The 21,280-nt window shown below is 48.1% G+C and overlaps 1 long non-coding RNA gene across 1 annotated transcript; it reads left to right on the top strand.

Moving 5' to 3' along the window:
* Positions 1-4,790: 4,790 nt before the first annotated feature.
* LOC137149669 (uncharacterized) lies at positions 4,791-18,788 on the top strand. Its single transcript, XR_010918819.1, has 3 exons — positions 4,791-4,919; positions 16,373-16,598; positions 18,309-18,788. It is a non-coding gene; the product is annotated as an uncharacterized lncRNA (long non-coding RNA).
* Positions 18,789-21,280: the final 2,492 nt, after the last annotated feature.

Here is a 21,280-nt window from a genome sequence, read left to right as displayed (position 1 = left end):
TCACTTTCCTGAAGGTAGGGGCTCAGATTTCAAATGTTCAGAGCACTGTTCCTTTCATTCTTGCTGCGCGCAAGGAATCAATGATCAGTGCCTGCCTACTAGTGTGAAGTATTGTTCAGAGGAAAAGGGGGAGGGAAACCAATCTGGACAGGCCTTTGGCTAACTCCAGGGCTTAGGTGAGTCAGAAATGGGATGTTTGAGCACAGCCTTGTTCAATACCACCACAGTTCAATACCTTTTCATCCTCAGAATGAGATAATGGGGTGAATGAGCACACAACAAGTCTTCGAGCTTAAAGTACTGTAAGCAGCAGCTGGAGAGAGCATGTGATGCTGATGAGAGACCAGCAGGGCCGATCACACAGCTCAGGATAAATCAATAGCTGCATTACCTCTGCCAAACGGCTCTTTCAGGGCATAATAGGCCTGTCTGTTGGTTTGTGCTGCTTTGCTCTCAGCGTGATATATGAAAAGGACAGGGGTGCCGGCGAAGCAAAGAGAACTGCTAGAGATTTGGGGCTTGCAAAAGAAATCCTGGAGCTGTGTGCAAGCATTGGCTCTGGGTGACCTGCCCACTAGTAGATGCTGGCCCATGGCTCCTCCCCTTCTGCCTGAGGCCACGCCCCTCTTGCCCTCTCCCTTGCTGCCACTCAGAGCTGCCTCCCCCCTACTGCAGCTGGAGGAGCCCGCCCCACTCCAGAATTGGGCCTTGGTGGCTCCAGTGCAGGTGGCCCCAGGTGCCCCAAATCCCAGCCAGGCAATGTGACCCCAGCTGCATGTGGCCCTGGCTGCCCTGGAGCACTGGCCAGGCAGCCCTGGCCACCCTGGAGCATCGGTGCTGGGTGGAGTCCTCACTGGAGGCCCCAATACCTGGCGGCTCCAGCCACCTTGATTCCCCGTCGGGCAGCCCCAGTCGCCCTGGAGCACCGGCCGGGCAGTCCAAGTGGGTGGCCCGGACCAAAGGCTGGCTCGCCCCCTCCAGCCCCACCGCGTTCAGGAGAGTCTGAGGGAGGATGCTGCCGCAGCACCGGCAAGGCAGCAGGCTGGGGCAGGGCCATGCCCGGCTGTTTGGGAAGGCTAAGCCTTCCCCGGCCTGTACTAGCCAGTGCCCACATATGCAAGGCTGCTGGCTGGGTTTCAACTGAATCAGGGCACTGCACAACCACAGCAAGAGACAGTCCATGCCCCAAAGAGCTCACAATCTGAACAGATACGACAACAGGAGCTGAGTGGAAAGAGAGGCACAGAAAAAGAACTTGCTCAAGGTCACTCAGTAGGTCAGAGGCAGAGCAAGGAATAGTTTAATCCATTTTAAGGCCAGAAGAAGGAATCGTTATGATAATCTAATCTGACCTTCTGCATAATACAGGCCAAACCGCCTTACCCAGTAGTTCCTGCATCAAGCCCATAACTTCTGCTGGAGCTACAGTGTCTCTTTTAGAAAGATAGCCTGTCTTGATTTAAAGACTTCCAGGAATGGAGTATCCACCACTTTCCCTAAGAAATTTGTTCCAATGGTTCATTACCCTCACTATTAAAAATGTGCACCTTATTTCTAGTCTGAATGTATCTAGCTTCAGCTTCCCATCACTGGATCTCATTATGCCTTTTTCTGCTGAAGAGATGTTTACCATCAGAAATCTCTTCCCCCCAGTAGGTATCTGTAGATTGTGATCAAGTCACGTCTTAAACTTCTCTTGGATCAACTAAATAGATTTAGCTTCTTGAGTCTGGCTATAAAGTATGTTTTCCAGACCTAAAATCAAATTCTTCAACATCCTGTTTGAAGTGTGGACAACGGACCTGGATCCATTATCTCGTGATGCTCTCACCAATGCCATATACAGATATTCATCCTTCTGCTTCATGTTCCCCTGCTGTTTCCTCCAAAGAGCACACTCATCTTCTTAGCTACAGCATCTCACTAGGGCATCTACCATGACCCCTTAAGTCTTTTTCTTTCCAGGATACATTACCCCTCAGCTTGTAAGTGTCACCTATAGTCTTGGTTCCTTGCTGTATGACCTTTCATTTGGCTGTTCTAAAATGCACATTATGCAAAGGAGCTCACCTTACCACACATGCCAGAGCAGTCTGTATAACTGTCCTGTCCCCATCATTATTTACCATGCCAATTTTTAATCCTCTGCAAATTTTACCAGCAATATTATGTTTCCTTCCAGATCATTGATAAAGATATTTAATTACATAAGATCATGTATTATTTATCATGTATGGATTACATAAGATCATCCCCACTAGGCACCCTGGGTGACAATCCCCCATTTCCAGTTACTTTTTGAGATCTATCAGTTAATCAGTTTTTAATTCCTTGGCATGGGCTGGATTGAATTTGTAAAGTGCTAAATTTTTATCAGGATGTCATGTAGGACTAAGACAAATGCCTTCCATAAACCTAAGTGTATTATATCAACACAGTTGCCTTTATCAACCAAACTTGTGATCTTAATGAAAAAAATGATATCAAGTTTGTTTGACAAGCATACAGGGCCCCCACATGGAGGAGGGGGAAAGGGTACACTTTACTGGGGCTCGGAAGCCCTGGGGGGCCTGGCCCAGGCTGCAACCCACATTACCATGAGGAAGAAAAATGTCATGGCTCAAGAGATTGTATGTATGGGATGAGGGACTGTGGTATGTGTGTGCAGGAGAGGGCCTGTGTTACAAGTTTGTGCTGGGCCTGAAAAAATTATGCTTGGGCCTTGCAAGCATAGAACTGGAGCTAGTTGGAAAACGTTTACACAGACCAGTTTTCTATCAGAAAATGCAGTTTTGTCAAAAATGAAATAATGGGAATGTGCTGACTTTGATAAATTTTTGACAGAAACACATTGAAACAAATTGTTCCTGCTGTCTCATTTTCTTTTGATATTGTTGAAATGGTTCGCTCCGATAAAGTCAAAACACTCTATTTTGATCAGGTAAAATGGTTTGTTTCAACTTTCTTGTTTCATTTCCTTTTGATTTTATATATTATTTATATATTATAATTAATGTCATATATCCTATTACTATTTTAGATATGTTATAAACGCTTCATCCTTATTGAAATGAAACATTTTAATGTCTCTCAATTTAATTTTTTCAGAATTTCTATTCAGGGAAATATTTTGAAATGGTAACTTTTCCTTCTGATTTGGAATGAAAACGTTTTCAAACGTCCAGATTTCATGCAGAACAGGTCTAAATAAATCCCCTCTCTCTTGGCTTCCCCAAACCACCAGTACACACTGCCTCTCATACAATACATGAGCCAAATCCTGGAGCGCTTTGGCAAAACAAGAAACAGCAGCAGCTCCTATTGACTCAATGGAAGTTTTGCTTTGGTAGGACCCGATGGTGAAATTCACCGTCAGAACAGACTTCGGGATTCAACTCAATGACAGGAAGTTCAAGCTCTATGGCCCATTCAGTTCTTGCCCTTTCTGAGGAGATGGAGAGTGAAGGGGAAAGGAGACTCCATCAATTTCTATACACCGCTTTGTGTCTGCATCATAGTTTTAAAGATTGGGTTGCTAGAAAACAGGTTTTCTGGCTGGTGACCTCCAGCTAAAGTCAGGTTCTATTTTCCTGTCAAGGAAGAGACAAGTCCAAGCAGATGGCATTTACATTGGGCTCTTTAGTTGTGACCAGGAATATTTGATCTTTACATGGTAGGTTGTATGCCAGTTTGGTGCAGCCCGCCTGGCTCCGAGCAAGCTAACACTGTGATCCTTCTATGTTGCAAAGTTTGAGAGTTGTGGGATTAAAAACTTCCAGTAACCCAGGGCACAAGTACATCAGCTGCCCTCTCCCTGCTGCAATTCATTTACACCAGTGCAAAGCGCTACAGTTCTTCTGATCTGCTAGTGTTTGACACCCCACTTTGTGCTAGGGCAAGGACCCCAATTCGTTCCTCAGTTTCCTCAATGGATTTGTGAACAAGGTTACTTGAAGGTAGGATTTGATGTCAGCAATGCTGAGAGCTGGCCAAACAGTTGTGATGCCCCCTTAGGTCAGGTTAGCTGCAGAGACTGATCCTGCAAATTCTGGAACTAAAGCAAGGAGTCCTGCCTCCTTAGCCCAAGGACTAGATCTCTTAGGTCAGGGGCAGTAACGGCCACATAAATCTCCATGTGTGGTTTAGCCACTAGACAGGGACAAACAAAGAGTCACACTGGTTTCAATGTGGGTTACACAGTCACATTCTGGTGCCTCTCCACCGCTTGCTTTTCAGGTGGGGATCCTTTCAGCCTCTCCGTTCTTCCCTTGTTATGAAGAGTAGGTGTGACCTGAACTCGCAGCATTTTCTGCACCCAACCAGGTGGCTGATACGTCTTGACAAGGCAAAACACATGTCCCCAGAGACTGCTCTGCCCTGTGGAAACCCCAGGCCCAGTTGTGGCTTTGATTTCAATTGTTTCCTTTGAATTGTGGGATACACAATGATAAAAGGGGCTGAGGAGGAGTCTGGAGAGAAGCGAGAAACAAACAGAGAGAAACAGCTTTGAAGGGAAAACTGCAAGAGGCATAACTGAGAAAAGGGATGACTGAAATTTTCTGCAGTGTACACACAATAGGCCAGCCCCTCAGAGATGGTGTGGCGGGGTGTTTATCCCACACAGGTGGGGGAAGGGATAATGTGGCCTAGAGAGGCCAATTTACACAGCAGGTTGCACCTGGAGAGTAGCCCAGGCAGAGATGAGTCCCAGCTGGGGAAGGAGCTGGGTGCTTAGTAGGAAGGGAGGTAGGCCTGGGCAGAAGGGGAGTGGCAGTGAGGAAGGAGAAGTGAGTCTGGTCTTGAGAGTAGCATGTGGAGCGCTGGCCAGGGTCAAGTCAGAAGGTTTGCCTGAACAGGGCAGGCAGGTGAGAGGTCAGGAGAGATGGGGCTCAGCTGCTGGGGCAGAGCAGAGTCTGATGGTGAGTGCTGATACAAAGGCAGAAGCTGGACTCCAGGGAGGGACAGAGGCCTGGGGTGTCCAGCTGAGAAATGGCACAAGGGAATTTCAGAGGGATGTAAGGTGAAGCCTGAGCAGGGCAGAAGCTGTGTTGCGGATTCCAGAGGGAGCCCTGTAATTCCTGGTCCTGGAAGGAGCCTGACCTTAGCGAGGCTGGGAGAGGCCTGCTGGCAGGCTAGCGGAGGAAGGAGTCCAGGGAGGCAGCAGCCAAGAGCCGGACAGAGCAGATCTTGGCTGCTGGTTGTAGGGTCCCTGGACTGGAGCCCAGTGTAGTGGGAGGACCTGGGCTCCCCCAAGCTGCCGGGCAGGGTGGTGTGAGGCCCCGACATGAGGGGCTAAGGATGATTTAAAACCCTGAGGGGAAGGTGTGAGGAACCCAGGGCCCAGAGCCGGGGCTGAAGAGCCTGCATAAGGAAGGGATGGCTGTTTGTTGGACTTGGATACCCTGGAGGGGTGGGACCAGTGTGACCTGGCCAGAGGAACGAGTCATGAGATGAGGCAGATCACCACGGGACAGGAGAAACCAGGGGCAGGGGCGCTGGAGGGAAAAGAGCTGCTACGCCATGCCCAGCTAGTGGCGAGTCCATCCTCCCACAGCTGGGTGTTTTGAGATAAAGGCAGCCCCCCGGGGAGTTGTGGGGCTGGGGAGCGAGCTGCAGAAGCCCAGTACTGACACAGGAATGGAAAAGTTGGGGGGGTGGATAGTGGTTGTCATGAGTGTAGTTGTTTGGGGGGGGGGTGTTGCCCCCCAAACTGCAAACCTCAGGCAGGTGTGGTATTTGCCCCCTACACGCAGCCCCATTGGCCTGACCGGAGCTGCCCCCCCAAATATTGAAGTCGAATTATGCCTACAAAGGCCATGCCTGTGGCCACACAGGATTTGCTTGGACCTGCATCTTCCCTGAGCTGTTGGGTTATTTCTCCTCTCCTGCCCCCTTGTAAATAATGTATCAGCCCAGCAGAACTGTTGCCTGCTTGTCCCAACATGCGGTGGAGGGGGGAAAGTGTGTGTGCATGTGCTGGGGGGAGACATTGAGACACAAGCAGGGTCACGGAGCTCCTGCCCCTCACCCCCAGAGAAGGCCCTGGAGCCAGGACGCTGCACCAGTTGCAGACCCAGTGCAGTGAGAGATCTGCCCATGAGGAACCCTGTTAACATCAGTCTCAGAGCCCCAAGAATTATGGAGGGTTGAGAACATAAGAACAGCCACACTGGGTCAGACTCATGCTCCGTCTAGCCCAGTAAACTATTGTCTGTCAGTGGCCAATGCCAGATGCTTCAGCAGAAATGAATAGAACAGGCAGTCATCGAGTGATCCATTCCCAGCTTCTGTCAGTCAGAGACTTAGGAACACTCAGAACATGAGGTTGTGTGTCTGACCATCTTGGTTAATAGCTACTGATGGACCTATCTTCCAGGAACAGATCTAGTTCTTTTTTGAACAGTGTTATGCTTTTGACACCTCCAACGTCCCCTGGCAATCAGTTCCACAGGCTGACAGCATGTTGTGAGAAGAACTTCCTTTTGTTTGTTTTTAAACCTGCTGCCTATTAATTTCATTGGGTGACCCCTAGTTCTTGTGTTATGTGAATGGGTAAATAACACTTCCTTATTTGCTTTCTCCACCCCACTTGTGATTTGATAGACCTTTGTCATATCTTACCCTTGATCGTCTCTTTTTTTAAGATGAACAGTCTCAGTCTTTCTAATCTCTCTTCATATGGAAGCTGTTCCACACTCCTTATCACTTTTGTTGCCCTTTGCTGTACTTTTTCCATTTCTACTTTCTCTTTTGAGATGGGGTGACCGGAACTGCATGCAGTATTCAAGATGTAGGTGTACATAGATTTATATAGTGGCATTATCATATTTTCTGTCTTATTATCTATCCCTTTCCTAATGGTCTCTAACTTTTATGTTTGCTCAATGTGCAGCAGCAGTCAAAAAAAGCTAATGTTTTCAGAGAACTAACCACTGTGATGCCAAAATCTTTCTTGAGTGATAACAGCTAATTTAGACCCCACATTTTATATGTATTGTTGGGATTATGTTTACCAATGTGCATTACTTTGTAGTCATCAACATTGAATTTCATCCAACATTTGGTTGCCCAGTCACCCAGGTCAGTGTGTAATTCTTCACACTCTCTTGAGTAACTTTGTATTGTCTGTAAACTTTGTCACCTCACTGTTTGCCCCTTTTTCCACATTATTTATCAATATGTTGAACAGCCCTGGTCCCCATACAGATACCTGGGGGATCCCACTATTTATCTCTCTCCTTTGTGAAAATTGACTGTTTATTCCGTTCCCTTTTTATTTTCTGTCTTTTAACCAGTTACTGATCCAGGAGAGGACCTTCCCTCTTATTCCAAGACTGTTTACTTTGCTTAAAGTCTTCGGTGAAGGACTTTGTCTAAAGCTTTCTGAAGGTCCAAATACACTCTATCCACTGGATCACCTTTGTCTGCATGCCTTGCAACCTCAAAGAATTCTAATGGAGTGGTGATGTATGATTTCCCTTTACAAAACCATGTTGACTCTTCCCCAAAAAATCATGTTCATCTATGTGACTGGTAATTCTGTTCTTTACTATAGTTTCAACCAATTTGCCTGGTACTGAAGTTAGAGTTACTGGCCTGTAACTGCCAGGGTTTGCTGTTTCTGCAGACTGGCTCTCCAGTCTCTCCCTGAGCATTTCACAATCACTTGGATGGGTTTTTTTTCTCTTCAAATCTTTGGAGATCTTTCAGATCCCAGTACTTTGCTCAGCTGATCCAGCTGTTACCCTATCTTTCTCCTCCTGTTGTGCTCCTAGTTCCAGGGGAACCCTCCACATCAGGGTGCTCTGCCTCCGTGGGGAGACACGGGGTCCTGAGCTTGATTCAGCACACACAGTGCTCACTCCACTCCCAGATCGCAGTCCCAGCATGCACAGGAGAGGTTGGTCAATCCTGCTCATTGGACTCTGGACACCTCTTGAAAGAGACCCTAGTATGTTGTCCTTCTGCAGTAGGATTGGTGTCTTGAATGGAGAATGAGGCTTGTCTATACTTAAAGTGCTATGGCAGCACAGAGTGTAGATACTACCTACCCCCAGTTCTCTCATTGGTGCAGGTAATCCACCTCTCCAAGAGGCAATAGCTAGGTCAACAGAAGAACTCTTCCATCAAACTCACTCTGTCTACATTGGAGGTTCGGGGGATTAACTAGGTTGCTCAGGAGCATACATTTTTCACACCCCTGAGCAATGTAGTTGGGTCGACTTAGCTCTTTAGTGTAGACTGGGCCAAAAGCTGATCCAGTGTTTAGAGCATTTGCTTGGCAACAGAGTCTGAGTCCTTCCTTAGTGACAGTGACCAAATGACTCAAAGGTATTTACGCCCCTACCTCTCCTTGAAATCAAGGCACGTTGGTGCTTAGAGACCTTCTGAGGATCTGGGGCTGAGTCTCTCTGTGCTTCAGTTTCCGCCTCTGTACGGTGGGCATGATAGCTCTGCCCTGCTTTTGGGGTGTTCTGAAGACAGCTGCATTAATGATCGTGAGGTGCCATGGTAATAGGGGGCCTGCACACAAGTACGGAGAGAGACGGGTGTGTACCGTGTTATGGCCATCTTTACTGTGTCCGGAAACCGAAATGAAACCAAAAAGTCCACAAAGTTTCACCTCCTTTTGTTCTGTTTGAAATGTTGGCATGTTTTCCATGACGTTTTTTGTGACTGGCCTTAACTGGGTCCTACTGAGCAAAAAAGCAACATAGGTTCTGTCAGCACTGCAGTCGGAGGGGTGATCACAACTCCGGTAGGCAGTCCTGGGCTAGTGTTAATCTAGCTCGCGCAGGTAAACATAGCCATGAGGATGCAGTGGCGTGGACCCTGGCTCACGCTAGAACGCAAGTTCCTGTACTCAGGGTCCCAGCTGGGTTTGTACCGCCAGTGCTGCCATGTCTTCACTGCTGTTGTTAGCTGCGTTAGCTAAATTAAAGCTAGCACAGGTACGTCTGTCCAAGCCAGAGTCAAACTTCCCATTGTAGCATAGACCTGTCAGCAGCATGCCTGCCTCAGCCCATGCCTGGGAGCAGGTGTAAGATACCACCCACAGCATTGCTGACTGGCTGTGCCGGGTGCAGTGTACCAGACTGACTGCAGATTTTCGGAGGGAATGTTGTTTCTGCCACTTCATTGAAATCCACCTTCCTGCAGGAATGTGTCTGTTTCAGCGAAGGTTTTTGGGGGAGAGGAGGGATTAAGCCAAGCATTTCTATAACGTCCTTACTGGAACACTTTGATTTTTCATTTCCAACCTGATTTTGTTTTCTGTTTGTATTCTAAACTAGAATGACCATTTTAAAAATCAAAACCAGATCAGAACACTTTGATTTTTATCAAAATGAGTTTTTTCCCAAAATTTAATTTTATGGGAAATTTCAAAATTTTGTTCCAATCTGGATCAAAAATGTATTTCAAAAATCAACATTTTCCCCAAAACGAATTCTGAGTTTTGACCAGTTGTAATGGCAATATTTCATGTAGCTTTTTTAAGCCCCAGCTCCTGGAGTCATGTGATTATGTGAGACTCTTGGCTTCCAGTTAAACAGAGGAATTTTCTAGCTCTCCTTGTGGAAAAAGGCTGGGAAGCCTGAACCCTGAAGGTTCAAAAGAACCTAAAACGTATTTGACTTTAAAAACCCTCAGATATTTTTTAAAATCTGATTTTGTGGGCAGTGGTCTGACTCGTGGTTGGATTTGGTTGTTTCGTTTTGACATCGTGGGACTGACCATTCTGGAGATGCTGCTCACTCTCAAATGGGAGCGTCCAATGGGGGAGAGGGAGCTTGGGAGCCAGTTTAGGCTGAGATCAATGTTGTGTCATGATTTTTCAGTGAGCAAATCCCCCTGTTTGGATGCTAAGTTGCGGAGTGCGTGCTCTGAGGACCAGGTAGGTGCAGGACATGATGCCTTCAACAGACCCAGCAGCGGCACACGCTTGAGAGTGAGTGGTTTGGATCTAGCTGTCAGGCAGCATGCACCCTTGGGGAGGGCACAAGGACAGTAAGGGCACATGATGCTCTTGGAAACCAGAGCAGGATTGTCCCAGATCCACATGAGCCCCCCACAATGTGGTGTGGCAGCCGACTGCATTTGTCATCCCCATGCTGCTTCCTGCTCTTCCTCTGTGCATGAGGCAGCCATGAGGTGTGAACACTTGTGCCAAGTGAGAGCCAGGGGCAGCACTGGTGGGGGGTTTGTGGGGGCTATAGACACCCCAAAATTTGTCTGAGTCCCCGCATGGCCACTCCTCCCCAGTGCAAAGGTCAAATCTTATGCAGAAGTACGGGCGGCATGGTATGGCATTGCCACCCTTCTTTGCTGCTGGCGGCCGGAGCGTGGCAACTGCTGGCCAGGCACCTGGCTCTGAAGGTGGTACCACCAGTAGCAGCACAGAACTGCAGAAAGAAGGGTGGCATGTGCCCCTCCCATTTTCTGTCGAGCTCATCTCAGCCCTCCCACTGGGAAGAGGCTGGCACCACCCCCTATCTCCTGACCGCCGTTATTTAGCACAGCAGCATGGGGTAATGCAGGTTCTGCGGCAGGGCACCTGGTGATAAGTTATTGGCCCTTCAAGAAGTAGCATGTCCCATGTCTCTCAGCTAGAGAGTCTCCCCCTCTGTTTGGTCAAAGGGATATTTCTTTGCTCCCTGTTTGCACGGCAAAACCCAGAAAGTCAAGATTCAGTGCGAGGAGAGGGTAGCGCATGGAGAAATTGCGACTGCTCTCAGGTACACGGAACATACACCGGACCTCTGCTTCTTGATCTGAATGTTTATGGGCCTCCAGGGTCAACCAGCCAGCTCTGTCTCTAACATGCTTGGGGAAGCCAATTCAACCTCAGCTGCTGAAGTCTGAGGGGTGTAAGCAGGACTTGGTGTTGCAGAACCAGAGGTCTCTGCCAGCTGAACTAAGGGAGAGTCTCTACTAATGATCATGCTGTTTTATAGCTGCAAGCATTGTTCACTAGGGCAGGGTCCCCCAAACTCTGTGCGCACAGGATTGCTGGAATGCAGCCACCTCTGAGGTGGAGCATAGCCAAATAATACTCAGTGCAACCAAGGGTGGGAGGAGTTTAGTCACAGGCAACACGGTGCCGCTCTGGGAGGGCTGTGCCCACACAGTGCAGCTGTCGAAGGTTTTAGTCCGCAGAAACGGTAACCTGTATGATGCTCAACTCTTCCTGCTCAGAAAGCTGGAGTTGAGCCTGCCAGGATTCACTGGGGATCCAAAGATCCCAGGCTTTTAAGGGAGTCTGATCCCAGGGGAAGGGAGCAGGACCAAGAAACTGGATGGCGCTGAGCTTGGAGTGTCTCCTGGTGTCCCTCCGCTCAGGTGGGCAGGGCTTTGTGGGACACGGTGAGTAAGAATCACAGCCTTAGCAGGCTGATGCACAGGGAAGACAGTTCTCAGGGCCACGGAGGGGAGATCCCACCACACTGATCCCCTGCTGTTGCAGAGGCCCATTGGTGCCACCTGGCAAAGGGGTGATTGTTCTGTGACTCCTAAAAAGGCCCGACAAACTCAATACACCTAGCACCCTGCTTTCATAGAATTTATCTATAAATGACATCATGGAAGGTTCCTAATAAAAGCTTGTCGTACTGACTGTCCTAACCCTTGCGAGCTGTATGCATGTGGGTATGAGTTGTGGGTATGAACTGAGAAGACGTTTTGAAGTCTGTCTCCAAGGCAGAGCTGACAGTGGGCGTTGGGGCAGACAAAGGATGTTGATCTACCTGTCAGCCGTGCAGATGAATCATTGCAAGCTGCCCTAGGGGAGCCCCACCTACACAGGGACACGTTCTGTCAGTTGTCCTCTTCTGTTGCCTCTGTCCACATTTTATAGGCTTATTGTAGTAATCTTTGTCTGAGGTGTGCCTTATGAGATGTCAGTTAAAAGCTCATCACTGGCCGATCAATAATATCATGGCGAAACGCACGTAGCAGCATGATGTTAGAAACATAAACTTGGATGGTGACTAAAAGTCTGTTTTCCAGAGACATCTGGGAAGGGCTAAACCAGTTCATCGGGGCAAAGGGCAAGCTGACACCTCAGCCAGGTGTAAACTAGGCCTGTTAAGTGGCCATTCTTTGGCAGAAAATGGGACAAGGGCAAAAAATCTACATGTTAGGGCTTGTCTACACTTGTGCTTATGCCAGCAAAACTTTTGTTGCTCAGGGGTGTGAAAAACACACACACACACACCCCTCCCGAGCAACATAAATTTTGCCAGCATAAGCGCGAGTGTAGACAAGCCCTTAGCAAAGACACAGCATGGTGTTCCCGTCCATGCAGACTTAGCAAAGACACAGCATGGTGTTCCCGTCCATGCAGACTGCCTCTGACCATGCTCCCAGTTAGAAACGCTTCTCAAAGGGGAGACTGGACTCTAAACAGAAGGGAAAGACGCTCCCTCCTCCTTCCTCTGCCTGGTCCTCCATTCACTGCTGGAGAAGGCACAAAGGAAGCAGAGCCATTAACCAGAAGAACGGGTTCTGGCCTAAGGAGTTTGGCCCCTAAGACTGTTGAACGTGTGCTGAGAATCTTTGCTTTGAATTTAACAAAGGCTGTTAAGTGAGGCACCAGTTGCATTTTCCCTTGTAAGCGTTTTTTACTTTTGTGCTTTGTTAGTTGTACTCGCTTAAATCAAATTCTTTGTAGTTAGTAAACTTGTTTTATTGTTTTTTTATCTAATCCAGTGTGTTTGAACTGAAGTGTCTGGGAAACTCCATGGGGGTAACAGGAGGTGTGCATATCATTTCAATTAATAAAATGATGGACTTTATATAAGCTTGTATTGCCTGGGAGAGAGCTGGGCAGTACAGGACATACATTTGTGGGGTGTGTTGGGGTCACCCTGCAATTAACCCAGGCTGGTAAGAGCCAAGGAGTGGCTGGCTGGCTGCAGCATTTGTGTGTCTGCTTGTGACTCCACAACACAGGCCGTGTAAAGGGCACCCCAGGACAGCAGGCAAGGGTGGCACCGCTACTCAATAGTCTGGATTGTGCCTGGGGGTGTCACTACAACACAGGGGAGAAAAGCAGGCGGGTTAGCCTGGCTGTATGCAAAGACAGTCCTTTGGCAGGGGGACTGGAGGCTATAAAGAGAAGGCAAAAAGACAGCCCTTGCTCCGTTCCCTTTGCATTTGTGAGGGGTGCTCCCCAGCTGTGCTGGGAGATAAGTATTTAACCCCCTTATCTAAAGTTTCCAGGAAGCTTGTTACCCTTGGAATATGGTTATATGGAACCACTTCGGACTCCGTTCTTGTCCTTATTCCTTAGCTCGGAGATCGTAGCCTTTGCTAATAAACTGCTGATTGTTTTCACTATAAATACATCTCGGTGCTGTGATGTGCCATTGCAGCTGATCTTCCGCTGAGGCGAGCACGTGGTGTGTGCACTGTTCCTTTGGGGACTGCTGGTGAGGTCATTTCTGTGAGCGCCCACCCAGTGGTTCAGGGCTGGACTCTGCAGCGGCTTGGGTGAACCTATTGTTCACCTGCCAGGCAAAGCCAAGGCTGGCAGAGCGCAGAGGAGAGTTCACAGGCTGGTGGGGTTGGGAAGCTGACACCCTGGTAAGACTTGCTGGGGCTTCCTCTCACAATCTCGGGATGCTTTCTCGGGGTGCCCACCTGCTCTCTGCATGGCTGCTGTTCATTAGCTGGGTCCTCCTGGACCTGTAGCACTGAAGTACTGGAGATAATCCCTGGCTCACTCCTTCCCACACCCAGGCCTGCCGGGAAAATCTCTGCCCTCGTGCTGGCACTACAGCCGAGGAGCTCCCATGGTGCCAGGAAGGGAAGCAATGCTGGGATACGGAGGCTTCCCCACCTGCTGGACCTCCAATCCCCCTCTCTCAAAGAGTCCACAGATTTTAAGGCCAGCAGGGACCATGGTGATCATCTAGGCTGATCCCTGCACAACGCAGGCCACAGAACCTCACCCCCCCCACTCCTGTGATAGACCCAGAACCTCTGGCTGAGTTACTGATGTCCTTAAATCTTGATTTAATGACTTCAAGTTACAGAGAATCCACCATTTACACTAGTTTAAACCAATAAGTGACCTGTGCCCCATGCTGCAGAGGAAGGCAAAAAAAACCCCAGGGTCTCTGCCAATCTGCCCTGGGGAAAATTCCTTCCCAACCCCAAATATGATGATCAGTTAGACCCATAGTATGTGAGCAAGACACACCAGCTAGACAAGAATCGCTGCAGTAACTCAAGGCCCTCCCCATCGACTGTCCCATCAACAGCCACTGGGGATATTTGCTACTAACAGTCACATTTGGGCCCCAGACAGTGTAGGCAATCTCATCTTACCACCCTCTCCGTAAACTTACCCAGCTCATTCTTGAAACCAGCTAGGTTTTTGCCCCCACTGCTCCCCTTGGAAGGCTGTTCCAGAACTTCACTCCTCTGATGGTTAGAAACCTGCATCTAATTTCAAGTCTAAACTTCATGATGGCCAGTTTATATCCATTAGTTCTTGCGTCCACATTGGCGCTGAACTTAAATAACTCCTCTTCCTCCCTGGTATTTATCCTTCTGATGTATTTATACAGAGCAATCATATCTCCCCTCAACCTTCTTTTGGTTAGGCTAAACAAGCCAAGCTCTTTGAGTCTCCTCTCATAAGGCAGGTTTTCCATTCCGCGGATCATCCTAGTAGCCCTTCTCTGCACCTGTTCCAGTCTGAATTCATCTTTCTTAAACATGGGGGACCCGAATTGCACACGCTATTCCAGATAAGGTCTCACCAGTGCCTTGTATAATGGCAATAACCTTTCCCTATCTCCACTGGAAATACCTTGCCCCATGCATCCTTTTTCATGGCTGCATCACATTGGCAGCTCATAATCATCCTGTGATCGGCCAGTACTCCAAGGTCTTTCTTCTCCTCTGTCGCTTCCAACTGATACAGCCGCAGTTTACAGCAAAATTTCTTGTTGTTAGTCCCTAAGGGCATGACTTTGTACTATTAAATTTTATCCCATTTCTATTATTCCAATTTTCAAGGTCCTCCAGATCTTCTTGTATTATATCCCAGTCCTCTATAGTAGCAACGCCTCCCAACTTCGTGTCATCTGCATATTTTATTTCCGCACACCCACTTTTTGTGCCAAGGTCATGAATGAAAATGTTAATTAAGGCTGTGTCTACACTACATCTTATGTCGGTATAACTTATATTGCTCAAGGGTGAATAAGCCACCCCCAGCGTGACGTAAGCTTACAGTGCTATGTCAGCAGGAGAGCTTCTCCCACCGACCTAGCTTCTGCTGTTCACGGAGGTGGTTTTACTACACCATTGGTACAGCTGCGCTGCTGCAGCCCTGTACGTGTAGATGTGGCCTAAAATTGGTCTCAAGACCGGTCTCTGAGAAACTCGACTAGTAACCTCACTCCAGCCTGGCAGTTCACCTTGCAGCATGAGCCGCTGTAGTCTCCCCTTTAACCAGCTCCTTACCCACCCTCCAGTTCTCAGATTAATTGCCCTCTTTTCTCATTTAACTAATAATTTCCCATGTGGAACTGCATTCAAGTGCCTCACTGAAATCCCGGTAGTGCCTGGGTATTCAGCCTCTCCCCGGGACTAGTCACTAGAAGGCTCCATGGCACGGGCACACACCCTCGGCCAGTATATTGCATGCCACTCATTCTCCGAAGCTGGTGCTAAGTATTATCATCCAAAACCAAAAAGCAAATCAACTGAAGAACACTGAGCAGTGGCAATCAATCTCGTCCTCACACACACGCCTCCTTCCTTTTACACTCCCCAAGCTGCCGCGTGCCCCCCTGGGATCTGTTAACCCTTTACAGGCGGCAGCACCTTTCCTTTGTCATGCCCTACAAAAGGAATCTTGCACTGGCTGGATGCCTGGCTTTGGCACACTAAAGCTGCCCTGACAGAGAGGAGAATCTGCGCCCCTCCTCCTGCCCCCCGTGATCGCAGCTGGGTCTTTACCTTCTCACCAGCGCTTCAGGAAGATGCATTTGCTAATTTTGCTGTGTTCAGCTGGCTTCCAGTGGCACCACATGTCCTTCTCTAGCGCAGCCATTTGAATTCAGAACGCAGTTTTGCAGAGGCTAGCATAAAATCCGAACTGTGCCAGCCCAAATACAGAACGTATCAACACCTGGTGTTCTGTGGCTGGGAGGTTGACAAGGCTGTACCCTTGGGGAAGGAAAATAATCAAACGAATACAATTAGGTTTAACATTTACCCCACCCAGGCACCCCTGCCCCAGCAGGATTCATGTGAGGGAGATGGAAAGGCCAGTAATGAGAGGCAGCTATTGAGAGCTAATGCAAAGGATGACAATGGCCAAGGACAGAATGTGACAGATGTATTTGTCTTGCAGCCTTGACACTCCCGGTTACCGTGAGCTCAGATGTGTCTGGAATGGTCAGTACACAGCGGGGATACCATGATAGAAAATCCAGCAGGTAGCGCTCTTCCCTCTGACCCAAGACTCCAGCGTGGGGCTCCAGGACACTGCAGCTTTCTTGTGGGTGAGATGTAAACGCGAGCTTCATTGGATCCGTGTGAGTCTGAGACATTCACTTCCTGAAGCACCTTTCTCGAGGGTAGGCACATTATCCTGAGCAAATTCAAACATTCTGCCAGCCTTTCCCACATGTGCACTTTTAACTGGATGTAGGTGCCTCCTCCACATTCTGACCTCAGGTATTGTGTGGCATTGCTGTGCGCATCTACACAGCTGCCACATTCCACCCCAGAGGTGGCTGCATTTCAGTGGTGGGTGAAGTCACTCTTGCTGTGTGTGCTGATGTCTGCATATGCAGTAGCAGCATTATCTAGAGGTTAGGGGATGGGCCTGGGATTTGGGAGTTCTGCAGCTGAGATGCTGGAGGCCTTGGTTATGTCACATCACCTCTGTTTCCCCTCCTACTTTTTGTCCATTTAGACTGAAAGTTCTCTGGGGCAGGGACTGTTTCTTACTGTGTGTCTGGCCAGGGTTTTTACAATGGGGCCCTCAGCTCAGCCAGACAGTCGAGGCAGTTCTGTAAATAAGGAGCAGCAATGAAAGCCCAGATGCTTGTAAAGCTCTGTGGTGTTATTTGCTGCAAAAGGGACTATCAAAATATAAGATACTATTTAGAAATGGAAACCTTTTTGTACACCCCAATTACTGACTCGTGCTCAGGGCTGGGTGTTGCAGAGAATATTAATTACAACAATGATATGGAATCATTAGAATACGAGCAACTACTACCCCTCAATCTTATCTGGAACTCTTCCTCAGTAGATCTCAAAGCACGATACAAAGGAGATTGGTATCACTAGCCCCATTTTATAGATGGGAACACTGAGGAACAGAGCAGGGAAACAACTTGCCCACAGCAGGGCAGAGGCCAAGCCTGGGTTTCCTGAGTCACAGCCAGCACTCTACCCACTAGGACATACTGCCTACCTGACAGTTGTCTTGACGGAATAATTAAGATTGCTATGAACTCTGGTTATAACATGCCTGTAGGTTTCTGAAATATTCACCTTTCTGAGCTGAAGCTTTCCATCCGGGGGTCTTTCTTGCAGTTCCCTGTTTGTGGCAATGTTGAGTACATTCTTTTTGGCCATTATTTCTGAGTTATGTGGCGGTGAAAGAGAGATGCTTTTCCCGCTTTGAATCATCCTAGCCTGAGCAGAGTTACATCTAGGGCAGCTGCCACCTGAAGGGTGAAATGCTCTATGTGCAGAGGCCTCCCTGAGGAATAGCATTTTGGCTTGGTTTGGAAAACGCTGGGTTGATTTAACGCAGGGGATGGATCTGGAGTTGTGCGCAGGGCATGGCCAATGGATGCATGCATATATAAAAGCGATCCACTGCCTTGTACAAGTACACGGTAGCTCCAAACACCAGGGTTGTTAGCAAAGATGGAAAACAAGGGCATTAGCACTAGGAGACCAAAGATGCTTCCTCACTTAAACTGAAGGAGTAACGCCATTGGCAGGAATAGCAGCTTGTTGTAGTTGCTGAGCCAGCCAGTAGAGAGAGACACAATCACACCAGCCAAGCCATTGTGCTCTGCAAGGGACAGCTGCTGGGCCTCTGCAGCTGTCTGCTATGCCAGAGAAGCCAAATAGGGAAGAGGCATTATTTATTTCTATCGGGACTACAGTAGCCCCCAGCGGTGCCAGGTTGTGCTGGGTGCTGTACAGACACTGAGGCCAGGGAGTTAGGACTGGGCAGACAAAGGTGGAGAATTTTGCTATTTTGAAATTTTGGTTTTACTCGTTGATTCAGAAGGAAAACCAAACATTTTGAAATTCTCCAGGTGGCGGATTTGAGCTCGGGACCCAGGCCAGGTGGCCTGGCAAGCTGTCCAGCGCCGTGGACCCTAGGAGCCCAGAAAGGCTCCAGACTTGGTTGAGGCCTCCATGCACTGCTAGAACACTGATGATCCGGGTTTCTTCTCTAGTAACCATTTACTGCGGGAGGCCGTGTTACTGGCTCAGCCGACGGGAGAACACAAGCGCTGAGCCGACACCCCAGCTTGGCGTTACTGGGTTATGCTGGTGTGTCGTTTTCTGGATGAGATGAAAATTGAAACTCTGGGAATTTATCATCATGATCCCACGGGACTATTTTTCTGTAGCGGCTTTAGCCCAGATGACCTGGCCAGAGTCTAACTTAGGTACTCTATTCCTGCTCACCTAATACAACTTCCCTCTTTGTTTTCAGGGGATATGATTTTTTTTTTTTTCATTTCCTGTCTTAAAATATTGTGAAGGGTTGCTGTGTGCTGTTAAACTCTTTCCACGCTTCTCTTGGGACGTGATCCCTGTGTCAATAATTTTTACTTGGCTTAGAGAGACAAGGTGGGTGAGGTAATATCTTTTATTAAACCAGCTTCTGGTGGTGAGAGACAAGCTTTCAAGCCACACAGAGCTTTTCTTCAGGTCTGGGAAACGAACTCACAGTGTCTCACCCGCCTTATGTCTCTAATATCCTGGGACCCACTCGGCTACAACAACACTGCATACTTGACTGAAGGCTTATTTACATGGCCCGGCAATACGCGCTGGGGAGGCTGGTTTCTAAAGTGCACCAACACTCACTAGGGAACCTTCAGTTCGCACCAGCAGGAACTACCCCAGCCAGTTAGTGTGCAACACCCTGATGCACGTTAGAAATCACACCCCTTTCGGGTTCCTTGCCGAGCTGTGTAGACAAGCCCTTAGTTAAGTGGTCATAGATTATTTAGGGATCAATTCTCTGAAAGGAAAACAGAAGCCAATGTTCCTTTATTTTGCTCTCAAAAGAATGGCAAAGAAACCCAGCAGCTCTCCTCTAAGTACAAACCTAGCTCTTCCTGTATGGAGCGGAATGCTGTTAAGGATATTTGAAAGCCACCAAGGTGTGACAAATGGCTTTGGGGGAAAAAATGAAGTTGAATGAAACACTGAGTTAGAGCTCTAGTGCTTTGTAAGTAGTTCCAGCAGGGAGAATTTATTTCCTGAGCAGATAGGAATTCTCCAGGGACACAGAAGGGGGGGAAAAAACCACAACAATCCAGCAATCATACAACCTTTGAATAAACCAAGAGCTACTGCCTCTGCAGCTTCTAGCTTCTTAATAAACATTACATCTGCGCCTCTTTTTCCCCCCTTCTTCCGTAACATAATTAACGAGGATGAATTGTTGTTACAATAAAATGGATTGCACTGCAATTACTTTACATGATAAACTGGAGCTGCATAACTTCCTTCTGACAGACTGTGCGGGCTGCAACTTGCTGAGCCGTTGAGACGACGGTGGCACTGCGTTATGCAGGAAACCTTTTCTTGTAACATCTTGACAATAGCAAGCGAGAGGTGGCAGCAGCAAAGCAGTCCTGGCAGCCAGCTCCCTGGGTACCATCCGCAGCATGCTGTCTATCCCACAGCCACAAGCTGTGTCAAATGTTGGGGATGAGTGCTGGATCCGCTGGGCTAGAGAATACAGGCCTCCACTCAGAGCGTTGGGACAAGCGTCCATCATGCAGCATGGCCCATATGTCCCATCACCACTCACAGTGGAAGAGTGATGCTCTAAAAAGATAGGTCGCTATTAAACAAAAGCTATAATACATAATGTGCATGATATGCATAAATATTATATAGCACATCTGTTATAGATTTAACAATGAACATTATAGCTACACATAATGGTCTCTATATGATTTATTTATATATCATATAGATATGTAGGACTGGAAGGGGCCTTGATAGGGTCTTCTAGTCCAGCTCCCTGCACTGAGGCACGACTAAGCATTATCTAGACCATCCCTGGGGTGTGTGTCTAACCTCTTCTTAAAAACCTCCAGTGACAGTAACCTCCACAACCTCCGTACCTAATTTGTGCCACTGCTTAACTACCCTGACAGTTAGGAAGTTTTTCCTAATGTCTGAAGATACCTCTACATGCGTACACACAAAAATGTACAGGCTGAATTCTCTGGAGATTTTGGCTCTAGGTTAATGCAACGTTAAGGTTTCACAGCAAAGCACTCCCGCGGAAGAAACGCCAAAGTTGTAGTAACCGGGGACAAGGATGAAGGAATAACCTTAACGTTACTCCTTTGTGCATGCCCCTTGTGACCGAGTCTCACTCCGAGATGGAGCACGTTTCATTTCTCACCCACACTGATGCAATACCAACATAATCCAACATTTCTACGAGCTTTGCTGCTCCTTTGTAGTTACTGTGTACATGGCACATAAAAAGAGTACAGGCAAAGGATTGATAGGTAACGTCCACAGGCCTGCAATGGAGTGCAGACACAGCAGCATGAATCAGATGCATAGGGTGATTTTCTCCCCTGGGCAGATGATGAGTTCCAGCCCCACCCTCCTTGTAAGCCTTCACAATAGGACACCGGCTGTGCATAGGCAGGAGTGTTGAATTGAAACTAGAGCTGGAAGAATAATGGATTTTGTTTGTTTGTTTGTTCGCTTGTGTCAGAAACCAGGGTGTGGTGCCTAGTGGTTTGAGCAGGACTGTTGCAAAAAAGGCAAAGATCATTCCGGGATGTAATTGAAGGAGTGTTGTAGGCAAGACATGAGAAATAATTCTTCCGCTCTCCTCCATGCTGAGTAGGCCTCAACTGGAGTACTGTGTGCAGTTCTGGGCGCCACATTTCAGGAAAGATGGGGACAAATTGGAGAAAGTCCAGAGAAGAGCAACAAAAATGATTAAAGGTCTAGAAAACATGACTTATGAGGGCAGATTGAGAGAGAAGACCGGGGGGGGGGGCGTGAAAACGGT

Source organism: Emydura macquarii, unplaced genomic scaffold (genome assembly GCF_026122565.2).
Source record: "Emydura macquarii macquarii isolate MOO-44397 ecotype Brisbane River unplaced genomic scaffold, CSIRO-AGI_Emac_v2 contig_799, whole genome shotgun sequence".
Taxonomy (NCBI): domain Eukaryota; kingdom Metazoa; phylum Chordata; order Testudines; family Chelidae; genus Emydura; species Emydura macquarii.
Note: the sequence above shows the minus strand (reverse complement) of the source record. Positions and strands in the feature narration are given on the sequence as shown.